Raw genomic sequence first — 15,494 nt, forward strand, 5'->3', positions numbered from 1 at the left:
ACTCATCAGATGATATTCAGTGTACCCTCCTCACTTTGAATGCTAAGGTTAAAATTGCACTTATTAACATCTATTCTCGCCCGGTAACCTTTGCACAGGAATCCCAGACCATAGACATGCTTACCACATTCACTGAGCTAGTTCCCCCCGAATACTAGGATGGTGATAGGAGGTGATTTTAATTGTCAATTTGAGCCTCTAGCCCTTCCTACTGACTCTTCGTTCACTGCTGAGGATTCCCTTTGGTTAATCCCTGAGCCGCAAATTCCTCCGGTAAGAGCTTCGACCCCCTTAGTATTACAGATCAATGCAGTAACATAAACTCATGCATTGAGGGCATGCAACGGTCGTACTAAGTCAGACCAACCAGGAAAACATACTTTTAATAGATCGGGGCAATCATCTTTATTGGACTATATTCTAGTGGAAGCAAGTATATGGCACTGGGTAGTCGATTTCGCTGTCTGGCCGAGACACGACAGCGACCATAATGCTTTGGTACTCAATCTTAAGCTTCCGGAATTCCATAGTCCCCCAATCATTAGCCCCTCCTCTGTTACCAACTTATCTTTAGACAATAACAGAAGGAGACTTAGGTGGGAAACCCTGAAGCAGTCACCAAGCAAGGCTGCTGCCCTGTATTCCCTATTTATTCCACCTTTAATGGCAATGGAGAAGGCTGCCCAGACCCTTAATTCCCCTGATACCATCGCTCAAATTATGGTTATCCATTTGGATCTGACCACTAGCCTGACCAACATCTTTAATCCCCTGATGCACTCTAAAGGCAACAGGACCCCTAAATCCTCTTGGTTTAACAATTCCTGCCGAATGGCAAAGGGTGCCCTCACTGACGCCGTACAATCCAAAGACAGATCTCTGATAAAAACTAGGAGGGTCTTATATAGTGATAGTTTAAAGTTAGCCAAAAAGGATTGGGAGTCTGAAAGATGGGATGCGATCAAACAGGCTCTCATTAATATAGATATGAGGGCGTTCTGGACCCTGGTCTGTACAGTTAGTTCCTCAGAGAACTCACCTATTGAGCTGAACATCGCTGCTGACGCTTGTAAACTTCATTTCCAATTGTTGTATTCCACTCAGGACACCATAGAGCCCATAGAGGGAATCCCCCATAGAGGGAATCCTTGCAACTGCTGTGGGGAATTCCCTTGAAGATGATGTAGGGTTCGACATCCTACCTCAGTATTGTATCCTGCTTGTTTATTAAGGTCAACTCTATTCTGCTGACTTCTCTGTGATAGAGCGCCATGTTGTTCTGAAAATTGTAGGGGTGCGCCATAATCACTGTTAGTCCGCACCCACATATTAAAGGATCCACATTAACGTGTGCCTTAGAAATGTATCACTAAAATCAGCTTATATTAGTGTGATTGGGAATGTAACCATGCCATTTATGAAGAGCAATGTCGTAGTTAATTGCACATGTATTTTAGTCAATGCATAATGATTAGTTTTTGTGTAATGTGATGCATTAGGTTTAAATGTGCACCATATTAAAGTCTGCACGGGTAGTTTGCTTATTCATATATGCTTATAGTGTAATCCTAGAAGTGTGTGTTTAAATTTTGTAAAGGCCTGATCGCATATACGTCTAAAGAGAAAGGCCTGTTCATTTCTTATGTTAGCTAAATTTTGTAGGCCGAACATGATTTCCCTTGGTAAGGCTTTGTGTTTCAGGACGTTAGAAAATCTTAGAGAAGTGGAAGGTTTCTCGTTCCCATGTTTCTGTTGCAGGTGCAAGGACACCTAGCTCGTTAGAGAAACTAACCCTTTGTTTCAGGAGTCAGGATGGCCTGAGAAGCCAATATGGGAGTATACTGGAATGTAGGGATGATACTTTCGGCGGAGAAGGTGCCTGGGACCCAAGGACGAGTAAACCGTCGTTGGAAGGGAGACAAGTTTCACTGGAAAATCACTGGGAGAAGACCTGGCTGAAGAGGTGTGCCAGAGGGCGTGTTCTACGTTTTTGGGATTTTGAATTAGGGACAGTGCCCGTGGGTTGAGCAGTTGAGGTTTAGATGGGGAGCTAGAACGAGCTCTGACTAAGTGAGTGTACTTCTAAGGAAGTCTTCACTTCTGACACCTTTTATTCTCTTGCCTGGGAGGGAAAATGCTAAGTAGGGATGTCACTTTAGAGATAGAGTAGGGATAGACTAACTGCTTTTCTTTTTAGGTTAATGACTCCTAAGGTAGAGATCGGAGTGATTATCGGTTGCCTGATGTTACTAGAGCTGACTATTCTTCTTATTCCGAGTCGGATGAGACTCCTGCGTAGGATATTTTTTGTATTAGTGCCCATTTATTTTCTTAACCTCGTGCTGAGGTGTTTGTATGTGCAGTTATTTTTGGCTTTGTAATAAATCCCTAAAATTTGAGATTCAGAGTCAGTGGTCCTTTAGAGTTCAAATTCTATTTTCTTTGATTATATGTTAACATTGGATTTCCTCCCCTCTACACTATTTAGCAGATAAAAAGATCCTGGCGACCTGAGAGGATTCTTGGTGATGGTAAGGTAGATAAGAATCCGGCATTATCACCTGTAAGGTTTAAAAATCAAAAACGTTAGTGCTACTTATAAGGTCAATAATGTGCCCAAGTAGCTAGTGAGATAAATTGTGGGTCGACAAGAGTCGTGCCTCTATAGGCAATGCAAAATTTGCGGTGCTTCTTCAGGACCTAGAACATAGGTGAACTAACCACCCCACTTTAATTTAACATGTTTGGTCACCCATATGTGGATGGTACCTGTTTGTTTTGTGTTAAGATTGATTGTCCAACAAGGTGGATGGTTGTCTATGCCATATCGGTCGGGGCAGAGGATGCGCACTGTTTGCGGAGTATAGTCGGTGCTCCTCCTTCGGTAAACCTACCAAGTCCCTCTGCTCGCCTGGGTAAAAATTGATGGCTGGCGTTTGTGCTGATCAGTGGTGAAACAAAGGCCCCATGGTGCAGCTCCAGCAGCCCCCTCCGGTACTTGCAGACCCCATGCCTGAGAGCTTTGGACTGGATCAGGACATGGGGGGGACCATGCAAGTATTTTGCTCGGGGGGGCTCAAGTTTTGTTACGCCATTGGTGCTGATCACTCACCCAACGTGAAGTCTTTTCAGGCATTTCCTGCAGCAGTAGAATTTAGCACCTGGAAAATAATATTGAATAAGCAGTAAGCTAGATCAGAAAACATTTTGGTCTGGTGCTATTTGATGGTAACTAAGGCTGTGCTTTGTGAAAACACCTTTTGTTGTTGCATTACGAATGGGGAGTTGTGGAGGTGGTAATGTGTGACAAGAATATTTGACAGACTGCAGTGGGAGTATAGCAACACTACAGCAAGACAGCAACTAATGACAATGATACACCATAATAACAGCAAAACAGAAAAACGACATAACAGTTCAACAATACAACACATCAGTAAAATGCAACAAAACAACAACACAATAATAACACAGACATAACTAAAAAATACAACAAAGCTACCCCTCTTGCGTTTGCAGTCTATATGCGACAGCGTGCTCCAAAATGCACCACCAGCTACATACTAGATCCTTACCACTCTCCTGCTGAATTCATTTGCTACACTTGTTCTTTGAGTGATGCTTGGATTGTTTTACAATCGCTATGACTTCAGTGATGTAACAGTGATGGCAGCACCCCCACTCTTAAAATTGTTCTTGCTCCACTGTGAAGCTTCAGAAGGAACGCAAAACATGGTTTGTTCCTGTAAGTAGGAAGCCTCTGAGGTATTGCACTCTCAAACAGGTTATAAGGTAAGATAACATCTAATACCACTGTTCCTTCCCAAAATACTGCCCACTCCCCCAGCTCTTACTGAGCCTGCTCCAACACACAACCCTTGCCTACAAACCCTGGCCTTGCACTGCCTTGTGGTGCCATTTACCCCATGCACTGACCTTGCACCCACACTGCCTTCCCCAGTCATCCCTGAATGCACTTATTCAATCATCCAACCATCTGTCCATGCACTCACTCATATTTCCGCGCAAACAGCCATTTACCTATTCCGTTTTCACACTCACTTACCCAGCTTATGCCACAACTACGCACATAAACTCGCGAATGTGGAAGCACTTTTCTTTTCTTTTTTGCTCGTCTTGTCAATGTTTGCCTGTTTGGACACGTGCTGCCCATGCAGAAAATGCAAACTCCGGGATTCCGAGCCAGTGTTTCTACTGGACCCCCAAGGCCATTTGCCCTCTCAGCAGCATTCAATATTCCGTTCTTGGAGGAGCAATCGTATTCAGGCTACCGTCTGCTGTCACAATAACGAAAGCGCGCGCGTTCAGCGCGTGAGCGGCTTGGCTCTGACCGCTCTGGCAGCCAAAGGCCTGGAAACCACAGCCTTATTAGCCGAGAGCCGAACCTCTGAGGAGAAACGACATTACAAACCGAGAGACCTACCCATGATGATGGACAGCAGCGCGAATGAGATTTGTGGCGGGAGAACCAGAGAGCGCCGGCTCAGGGGTAATCCAGCACCTGCCACGTTCACATATCCACGTCCCGGTAATGGATGGGGGGGGGGAAGGAGGGGGGCACGAATGAGGGACAGTGTGTCAGAGAGAGAGAAAGGGAGTCAGCCAGAAGAGGCCTGCTACACTTCACCCCGAAAACGTAACAGTTTACCCAAAGCCAGTCATATGACATTAAGACAAGTGTTGTGAACCAATCATAGTTTGTTAGAAAACATGTCATACATAAAGAAGGCGTGCCCGGCATTGCTCCACAAAGGACGGATACGTGACAGACAGTAGGAAGACCACTTACCTTCAAGCCCTGAAACCACAACATTTCAGAACTAGAAAATACGGTGAAAAAATCTTTGTATAAAAGATTGTTTGTGAGGTGTTTGAAGTCTGACTGGAATTTGAATGTTGAAAGAAGAAAATTGAGGGGATTCTTTGATGCAATAGCCGTTACACGTATGTATTTCAGGCATCTTATGTAATTAGAAGTAGAGACCTAATAATTATTCATTCCGAGTTCCCAGTTGTTAGTGAAAGGCTTATTTAAATTGTTAATTTTTCATGCTTTTTCCAAAGAGGTTGCAATCTGGCTACGCCCCAGGAATGCAAAAATACTGCCCCTTCGACCAGGAACATATATCTCACTTGTTATAAACTTCTGCTGGTCAATGGTCGGTGTGCAGGAGTAGTGGAGAATTCTAGGTAACACACGTCATCATCTAAATCACACGTTAATTAAAATTAGTCTCAAATTGAGGCTCTGCCCCCCTTCATCCTCTCCTGTCCGCTCCGTTTTTCACCCGTTTTCACCCTTTAGCTTCTTCACCCTTCTTCTCACTTTTCTCTGCTTCTGCTCCGCTTTCACCCTTTATTCCTTTTCCCTTTTTACCCCCAATTCCCTCACTTTTTCACTTTTCCCCCCTTTTCCTCACTTTTGCCTCCTTTTTCTCGCTTTCCCCGCTGCTGCTGCCCCCGCAGCCCCTCCCCCCCAGCGCGACCAGCACGAACCAGTTACCTTTCCCGCTTCCGCCTCCCAGCTGTCTAGCCCTCCCCGACCAAATCTTAACAGCGGCCACTGCGGGGACAGGTGAGCAAGACCACTGACTCTTTTTCAGTGAAATTGCTCTCCCACCCTCATGGCTTCACCATTAAGTGAGACCTCTCCTGAGCCCCTGCACTCCTGTAGTGTTGGTGTTCGAGGCCCTCCTCCACCCGCTGGTTATACCTGCGCCTCATCCCTGGTGGCCCAGTGGACCTCTGACTCTTTCACTTGCTGTGCTGTCTGCCCCCTTCATCCTCTCCTGTCCGCTCCATTTTTCACCCATTTCCACCCGTTAGCCTCTTCACCCTTCACTCGTTTTTAACTTTTCTCTGCTTCTGCCCCTTCATCCTCTGTCTGTCTGCCCCCTTCATTCTCTCCTGTCTGCTCTGTTTTTCACCCTTTTTCACCCTTTAGCCTTTTCACCCTTCACTCGTTTTTCACTTTTCTCTGCTTCTGCCCCCTTCATCCTCTGTCTGTCTGCCCTCTTCATCCTCTCCTGTCCGCTCGGTTTTTCACACGTTTTCACCCTTTAGCTTCTTCACCCTTCACTCGTTTTTCTCACTTTTCTCTGCTTCTGCTCCACTTTCACCCTTTATTCCTTTTCCCTATTTACCCCCTTTCCCTCACTTTTTTGCCTCCCTTTTCTACTCCCTTTCCCTCACTTTTGCCTCCTTTTTCCCGCTTTCCCCGCTGCTGCTGCCCCCGCTACCCCCCCAGTGCGACCAGCACAAACCAGTTCCCCTCCCCGCCTCCCAGCTGTCTACCCCTCCCGAACCCCTACTTAATGGCAGCTGCTACGGGGATAGGCGAGCAAGACCACTGACTCTTTTTCAGTGAAATTGCTCTCCCACCCTTACGGCTCCACTATTAAGTGAGGTCGCTCCTAAGCCCCTGCACTCCTGTAGTGTTGGTGTTCGAGGCCCTCCTCCACCCGCTGGTTATACCTGCGCCTCATCCCTGGTGGCCCAGTGGACCTCTGACTCCTTCACTTGCTGTGCTGTCTGCCCCCTTCATCCTCTCCTGTCCACTCTGTTTTTCAACCGTTTCCACCCGTTAGCCTCTTTACCCTTCACTCGTTTTTCACTTTTCTCTGCTTTTGCCCCTTCATCCTCTGTCTGTCTGCCCCCTTTAACCTCTCCTGTCCCCTCTGTTTTTCACCCTTTTTCACCCTTTAGCCTTTTCGCCCTTCACTCGTTTTTCACTTTTCTCTGCTTCTGCCCCTTCATCCTCTGTCTGTCTGCCCCCTTCATCCTCTCCTGTCTGCTCTGTTTTTCACCCTTTTTCACCCTTTAGCCTTTTCACCCTTCACTCGTTTTTCACTTTTCTCTGCTTCTGCCCCCTTCATCCTCTGTCTGTCTGCCCCCTTCATCCTCTCCTGTCCGCTCCGTTTTTCACAGTTTTTCACCCTTTAGCCTCTTCACCCTTCACTCCTTTTTCTCACTTTTCTCTGCTTCTGCTCCGCTTTCACTCTTTATTCCTTTTCCCTTTTTACCCCCTTTCCCTCACTTTTTCGCCTCCCTTTTCCTTTTTTTACCCCCTTTTCCTCACTTTTGCCTCCTTTTTCCCACTTTCCCAGCCGCTGCTACCCCTGCGGCCCAGGCCCCCCAGCGTGACCAGCACGAGCCAGTACCCCTCCCGTCTCCCGCCTCCCAGCTGTCTAGCCCTCCCCAACCCCTACTTAATGGCGGCCGCTGCGGGGACAGGCGAGCATGACCACTGACTCTTTGTCAGTGAAATTGCTCTCCCACCCTTGCGGCTCTACCATTAAGTTAGGCCTTTCCTGATCCCCTGCACTCCTGTAGTGTTGGTGTTCGAGGCCCTTCTCCACCCGCAGGTTAAACCTGCGCCTCACCCCTGATGGTCCAGTGGACCTCTGACTACTTCTCTCACTCTGCTGTCTGCCCCCTTCATCCTCTCCTGTCCACTCCGTTTTTCACCTGTTTTCACCCTTTAGCTTCTTCACCCTTCACTCGTTTTTCTCACTTTTCTCTGCTTCTGCTCCGCTTTCACCCTTTATTCCTTTTCCCTATTTACCCCCTTTCCCTCACTTTTTTGCCTCCTTTTTCTACTCCCTTTCCCTCACTTTTGCCTCCTTTTTCCTGCTTTCCCTGATGCTGCTGCCCCCGCTGCCCCCCCAGTGCGACCAGCACAAACCAGTTCCCCTCCCCGCCTCCCAGCTGTCTACCCCTCCCGAACCCCTACTTAATGGCAGCTGCTACGGGGATAGGCGAGCAAGACCACTGACTCTTTTTCAGTGAAATTGCTCTCCCACCCTTACGGCTCCACCATTAAGTGAGGTCTCTCCTAAGCCCCTGCACTCCTGTAGTGTTGGTGTTCGAGGCCCTCCTCCACCCGCTGGTTATACCTGCGCCTCATCCCTGGTGGCCCAGTGGACCTCTGACTCCTTCACTTGCTGTGCTGTCTGCCCCCTTCATCCTCTCCTGTCCACTCTGTTTTTCACCCGTTTCCACCCGTTAGCCTCTTTACCCTTCACTCGTTTTTCACTTTTGTCTGCTTTTGCCCCTTCATCCTCTGTCTGTCTGCCCCCTCTGTTTTTCACCCTTTTTCACCCGTTAGCCTTTTCACCCTTCACTCGTTTTTAACTTTTCTCTGATTCTGCCCCTTCATCCTCTGTCTGTCTGCCCCCTTCATCCTCTCCTGTCTGCTCTGTTTTTCACCCTTTTTCACCCTTTAGCCTTTTCACCCTTCACTCATTTTTCACTTTTCTCTGCTTCTGCCCCCTTCATCCTCTGTCTGTCTGCCCCCTTCATCCTCTCCTGTCCGCTCGGTTTTTCACCCGTTTTCACCCTTTAGATTCTTCACCCTTCACTCGTTTTTCTCACTTTTCTCTACTTCTGCTCTGCTTTCACCCTTTATTCCTTTCCCTTTTTTACCCCCTTTTCCTCACTTTTGCCTCCTTTTTCCCGCTCTCCCCGCCGCTGTTGCCTCCGCGGCCCCTCCCACCCAGGGCGACCAGCACAAACCAGTTCCCCACCCCGCTCCCACCTCCCAGCTGTCCAGCCCCCCCCCCGAACCCTACTTAATGGCAGCCGCTGCGTGGACAGGAAAGCAAGACCACTGACTCTTTATCAGTGAAATTGCTGTCCCACCCTCGCGGCTCCACCATTAAGTGAGGCCTCTCCTGAGCCCCTGTACTCCTGTAGTGTTGGTGTTCGAGGCGTTCCTCCACCCGCAGGTTATACCTGCGCATCATCCCTGGTGGTCCAGTGGACCTCTGACTCCTTTCGCTCCGCTGTCCGCCCCCTTCATCTTCTCCTGTCCACTCCGGTTTTCACATATTTTCACCCTTAGCCTCTTCACCCTTCACTAATTTTTCACTTTTCTCTGCTTCTGTCCCTTCATCCTCTGTCTGTCTGCCCCATCATCCTCTTTTGTCCGCTCCGTTTTTCACCCGTTTTCACACTTTAGGTTCTTCACCCTTCACTCGTTTTTCTCACTTTTCTCTGCTTCTGCTCCAGTTTCAGCCTTTATTCCTTTTCCCTTTTTACCCCCTTTCCCTCACTTTTTCGCCTCCATTTTCCTTTTTTTACCCCCTTTTCCCCACTTTTGCCTCCTTTTTCCCGCTTTCCCTGCCGCTGCTGCCCCCGCGGCCCCTTCCAACTCAGCGTGACCAGCACAAACCAGTGCCCATCCCCACTTCCGCCTCCCAGCTGTCTAGCCCTCCCCAAACCCTACTTAATGGCGGCCGCTGCGGGGATAGGCGAGCAAGACCACTGACTCTTTGTCAGTGAAATTGCTCTCCCACCCTCGCGGCTCCACAATTAAGTGAGGCCTCTCCTGAGTCCCTGCACTTCTGTAGTGTTGGTGTTCGAGGCCCTCCTCCATCCGCAGGTTATACCTGCGCCTCATCCCTGGTGGCCCAGTGGACCTCTGACTCCTTCTCTCGCTCTGCTGTCTGCCCCCTTCATCCTCTCCTGTCTGCTATGTTTTTCACCCATTTCCACCCTTTAGCCTCTCCACCCTACACTTGTTTTTCACTTTTCTCTGCTTCTGCCCCTTCATCCTCTGTCTGTCTGCCCCTTCATCCTCTCCTGTCCACTCCGTTTTTCACAGTTTTTCACCCTTTAGCCTCGTCACCCTTCACTCGTTTTTCACTTTTCTCTTCTTCTGCCCCCTTCATCCTCTGTCTGTCTGCCCCTTCGTCCTCTCCTGTCTGCTCCGTTTTTCACCCGTTTTCACCTTTTAGCTTCTTCACCCTTCACTCCCTTTTCTCACTTTTCTCTGCTTCTGCTCCGCTTTCACTCTTTAATCCTTTTCCCTTTTTACCCCCTTTCCCTCACTTTTTCTCCTCCCTTTTCCTTTTTTTACCCCCTTTTCCTCACTTTTGCCTCCTTTTTCCCACTTTCCCAGCCGCTGCTGCCCCTGCGGCCCAGGCCCCCCAGCGTGACCAGCACGAGCCAATACCCCTCCTGTCTCCCGCCTCCCAGCTGTCTAGCCCTCCCCAACCCCTACTTAATGGCGGCCGCTGCGGGGACAGGCGAGCATGACCACTGACTCTTTGTCAGTGAAATTGCTCTCCCACCCTTGCGGCTCTACCATTAAGTTAGGCCTTTCCTGATCCCCTGCACTCCTGTAGTGTTGGTGTTCGAGGCCCTCCTCCACCCGCAGGTTACACCTGCGCCTCACCCCTGATGGTCCAGTGGACCTCTGACTACTTCTCTCTCTCTGCTGGCTGCCCCCTTCATCCTCCCCTGTCCACTCCGTTTTTCACCTGTTTTCACCCTTTAGCTTCTTCACCCTTCACTCCTTTTTCTCACTTTTCTCTGCTTCTGCTCCGCTTTCACCCTTTATTCCTTTTCCCTATTTACCCCCTTTCCCTCACTTTTTTGCCTCCTTTTTCTACTACCTTTCCCTCACTCTTGCCTCCTTTTTCCCGCTTTCCCCGCTGCTTCTGCCCCCGCTGCCCCCCCAGTGCGACCAGCACAAACCAGTTCCCCTCCCCGCCTCCCAGCTGTCTACCCCTCCCGAACCCCTACTTAATGGCAGCTGCTACGGGGATAGGCGAGCAAGACCACTGACTCTTTTTCAGTGAAATTGCTCTCCCACCCTTGCGGCTCCACCATTAAGTGAGGTCTCTCCTAAGCCCCTGCACTCCTGTAGTGTTGGTGTTCGAGGCCCTCCTCCACCCGCTGGTTATACCTGCGCCTCATCCCTGGTGGCCCAGTGGACCTCTGACTCCTTCACTTGCTGTTCTGTCTGCCCCTTCATCCTTTCCTTTCCACTCTGTTTTTCACCCGTTTCCACCCGTTAGCCTCTTTACCCTTCACTCGTTTTTCACTTTTCTCTGCTTTTGCCCCTTCATCCTCTGTCTGTCTGCCCCCTTCATCCTCTCCTGTCCCCTCTGTTTTTCACCCTTTTTCACCCTTTAGCCTTTTCACCCTTCACTCGTTTTTAACTTTTCTCTGCTTCTGCCCCTTCATCCTCTGTCTGTCTGCCCCCTTCATCCTCTCCTGTCTGCTCTGTTTTTCACCCTTTTTCACCCTTTAGCCTTTTACACCCTTCACTCGTTTTTCACTTTTCTCTGCTTCTGCCCCCTTCATCCTCTGTCTGTCTGTCCCCTTCATCCTCTCCTGTCCGCTCGGTTTTTCACCCGTTTTCACCCTTTAGATTCTTCACCCTTCACTCGTTTTTCTTACTTTTCTCTACTTCTGCTCTGTTTTCACCCTTTATTCCTTTCCCTTTTTTACCCCCTTTTCCTCACTTTTGCCTCCTTTATCCCGCTCTCCCCGCCGCTGTTGCCTCCGCGACCCCTCCCACCCAGGGCGACCAGCACAAACCAGTTCCCCACCCCGCTCCCGCCTCCCAGCTGTCCAGCCCTCCCTGAACCCTACTTAATGGCAGCCGCTGCGTGGACAGGAAAGCAAGACCACTGACTCTTTATCAGTGAAATTGCTGTCCCACCCTCGCAGCTCCACCATTAAGTGAGGCCTCTCCTGAGCCCCTGTACTCCTGTAGTGTTGGTGTTCGAGGCGTTCCTCCACCCGCAGGTTATACCTGCGCATCATCCCTGGTGGTCCAGTGGACCTCTGACTCCTTCTTTCGCTCCGCTGTCCGCCCCCTTCATCTTCTCCTGTCCACTCCTGTTTTCACCCATTTTCACCCTTAGCCTCTTCACCCTTCACTGATTTTTCACTTTTCTCTGCTTCTGTCCCTTCATCCTCTGTCTGTCTGCCCCGTCATCCTCTTTTGTCCGCTCTGTTTTTCACCTGTTTTCACACTTTAGGTTCTTCACCCTTCACTCGTTCTTCTCACTTTTCTCTGCTTCTGCTCCAGTTTCACCCTTTATTCCTTTTCCCTTTTTACCCCCTTTCCCTCACTTTTTCGCCTCCTTTTTCCTTTTTTTACCCCCTTTTCCTCACTTTTGCCTCCTTTTTCCTGCTTTCCCTGCCGCTGCTGCCCCCGCGGCCCCTTCCCACCCAGCGTGACCAGAACAAACCAGTGCCCATCCCCACTTCCGCCTCCCAACTGTCTAGCCCTCCCCAAACCCTACTTAATGGCGGCCGCTGCGGGGATAGGCGAGCAAGACCCCTGACTCTTTGTTAGTGAAATTGCTCTCCCACCCTCGCGGCTCCACAATTAAGTGAGGCCTCTCCTGAGTCCTTGCACTTCTGTAGTGTTGGTGTTCGAGGCCCTCCTCCACCCGCAGGTTATACATGCGCCTCATCCCTGGTGGCCCAGTGGACCTCTGACTCCTTCTCTCGCTCTGCTGTCTGCCCCCTTCATCCTCTCCTGTCTGCTATGTTTTTCACCCATTTCCACCCTTTAGCCTCTCCACCCTACACTTGTTTTTCACTTTTCCCTGCTTCTGCCCCTTCATCCTCTGTCTGTCTGCCCCTTCGTCCTCTCCTGTCTGCTCCGTTTTTCACCCGTTTCCACCTTTTAGCTTCTTCACCCTTCACTTCTTTTTCTCACTTTTCTCTGCTTCTGCTCCGCTTTCACTCCTTATTCCTTTTCTCTTTTTACCCCCTTTCCCTCACTTTTTTGCGTCCTTTTTCCCTTTTTTACCCCCCTTTTCCTCACTTTTGCCCCCTTTTTCCCACTTTCCCCGCCACTGCTACCCCTGTGGCCCCTCCCCACCCAGCACGACCAGCACAAACCAGTTCCCCTGCCTGCTCCTGCCTCCCAGCTGTCCAGCCCTCCCCAACCCCTACTTAATGGCAGCCACTGAGGGGACAGGCAAGCAAGACCACTGACTCTTTGTCAGTGAAATTGCTGTCCCACCCTCGCCGCTCCACCATTAAGTGAGACCTCTCCTGAGTCCCTGCACTCCTGTAGTGTTGGTGTTCGACGCCCTCCTCCACCCGCAGGTTATACCTGCGCCTCATCCCTGGTGGTCCAGTGAGCCTCTGATTCCTTCTCGCGCTCCGCTGTCTGCCCCCTTCATCCTCTCCTGTCCACTCCATTTTCACCTGTTTTCACCCTTTAGCCTCTTCACCCTTCACTCGTTTTTCACTTTTCTCTGCTTCTGCCCCTTCATCCTCTGTCTGTCTGCCCCCTTCATTCTCTCCTGTCTGCTCCGTTGTCACCCGTTTTTTCCCTTTAGCTTCTTCACCCTTTTTCTCACTTTTCTCTGCTTCTGCTCCGCTTTCACCCTTTATTCCTTTTCCCTTTTTACCCCATTTCCCTCACTTTTTCACCTCCTTTTTCCTTTTTTACCCCCTTTTCCTCATTTTTGCCTCCTTTTTCCCGCTTTTGCCGCCGCTGCTGCCCCCGCGGCCCCTCCCCCCACTGCGACCAGCATGAACCAGTTGCCCTCCGCGCTCCCGCCTCCCAGCTGTCCGGCCCTCCCCGACCCCTACTTAATGGCAGCCGCTGCGGGGACATGCAAGCAAGACCACTGACTCTTTGTCAGTGAAATTGCTCTCCCACCCTCGCGACTCCACCATTAAGTGAGGCCTCTCCTGAGCGCCTGCACTCCTTTAGTATTGGTGTTCAAAGCCCTCCTCCACCCGCAGGTTATAGCTGCACCTCATCCCTGGTGGTCCAGTGGACCTCTGACTCCTTCTCTCACTCCGCTGTCTGCCTCCTTCATTCTCTCCTGTCCGCTCAGTTTTTCACCCTTTAGCCTCTTCAGCCTTCACTAGTTTTTCACTTTTCTCTGCTTCTGCCCCCTTCATCCTCTATCTGTCCCTTCATCCTCTCCTGTCCGCTCTGTTTTTCACCCGTTTTCACCCTTTAGCTTCTTCACCCTTCACTTGTTTTTCTCACTTTTCTCTGCCTCTGCTCCGCTTTCACCTTTTATTCCTTTTCCCTTTTTACCCCCTTTCCCTCACCTTTTTGCCTCCTTTTCCCCTTTTTTACCCCCTTTTCCACACTTTTGCCTCCTTTTTCCCACTTTCCCCGCCGCTTCTGCCCCCGCGGCCCCTACCACCAGCGCGACTAGCACGACCAGCAGTTCCCCTCCCCGCTCCTGCCTCCCAGCTGTCCAGCCCTCCCCCATCCCTACCCCTACTTAATGGTGACCGCCGCACAGCGGACGCACTCAGCGGGTGCGCCGCTGGCTCGCTGAAGGCGTGCCAAAGGCAAGCCGGTCTGCGCCCATCCGTGACCAGCGCCAGGAACCCTGGATCTCCGAACTGCCAACGATACTACCCAGCGGCACTCCTCGCACTCAACCCAGGACGCAACAACAATTGCAAGCTAGCATGACCATCCGACACCCATAGACCCTTCATCTGTCAGCGCTGCCGCCACTCTTGCAATATCGCCAAAACCACGGATCCAGCGCAACCCGGCCGCAAGAACACAACCGAACCAAGGACCCTGTAATGCATCCTCCTCAATGTCCGATCCCTCCACAAATGCCACCGAAATCTGGGATCTCCTCGACACCACCACCTCGGACATCACATTCTTCACCGAAACCTGGACCGACGCCACCTCAGGACCGGACATCGCCATCGCCATTCCCCAAGGATACAAAATCCCCCAAAAGGACCGCTCCAGCCGCCCCGGAGGAGGAATTGCCATCGTCCACAAATCCACCCTCCGGCTGAGCACTCTCCCCGACGAGTCCACAGACCTGATGGAACACCTACACTTCAAGATACAGGCCAGCCCAACCACCACCCTCCGAGGAACTCTTGTCTACCACCCCCCCCGGACCCCTTGGACCCTTCACCAACTCCATCACGGACATCATCTCCCTGCAAGCTATTGCATCCACCAACTACACCTTACTGGTAGACCTCAAATTCCACCTCGACAACCAGCTAGACCCCAACACCACATCCCTCCTGGACAACCTCCACAACATCGGACTCTGCCAGATCTTGACCGAACCCACACACTCAGCAGGACACACCCTCGACTCCCTCTTCACAACAGGAAACTCCATCACCTTCAGCCACACCATCGAACTCCCATGGACTGACCGTCGATGCGTCCACTTCACCTTCAGAACACCCACCATCCACAGACACCAGCACCTGCTTCCACAAAGAAACTGGACCAAAATCACCCACGACCAGCTCACCACCTCACTCGCCAACTCCACCCCAACCATCGCGGAAAACGACGACTCCAAAACCGCAGCCCGAACCCTGGACAGATGGATCTCCGTCAGCGCCAACACACAGAAAAACAACAACACCCATTCCAAGAAAGCCAGATGGTTTACCACCGAACTTCGAGAGTCCAGACGCACTTGCCGCCGCCTCAAAAAGGCCTGGAGGAACACCAAATCCACAGAAGCCCACAACAACTTCAGAGCCGCCACCAACACCCACCACCAACTCATCAGAAAAACGAGGAAAAAAGCAATTGAAGACAGAATCTCCACACACTCGCACAACAGCAAAGAACTCTTCAACATCATTAAGGAGTTCGCTGAACCCGACAGCAAGTCTACTGACATCCCTCCCTCACAAGACCTCTGCAACTAACTCAGCACCTTTTTCCACCACAAAATCAAGAGCATCTA

This window comes from Triturus cristatus, chromosome 7 (genome assembly GCF_964204655.1).
Source record: "Triturus cristatus chromosome 7, aTriCri1.1, whole genome shotgun sequence".
Taxonomy (NCBI): Eukaryota; Metazoa; Chordata; class Amphibia; order Caudata; family Salamandridae; genus Triturus; species Triturus cristatus.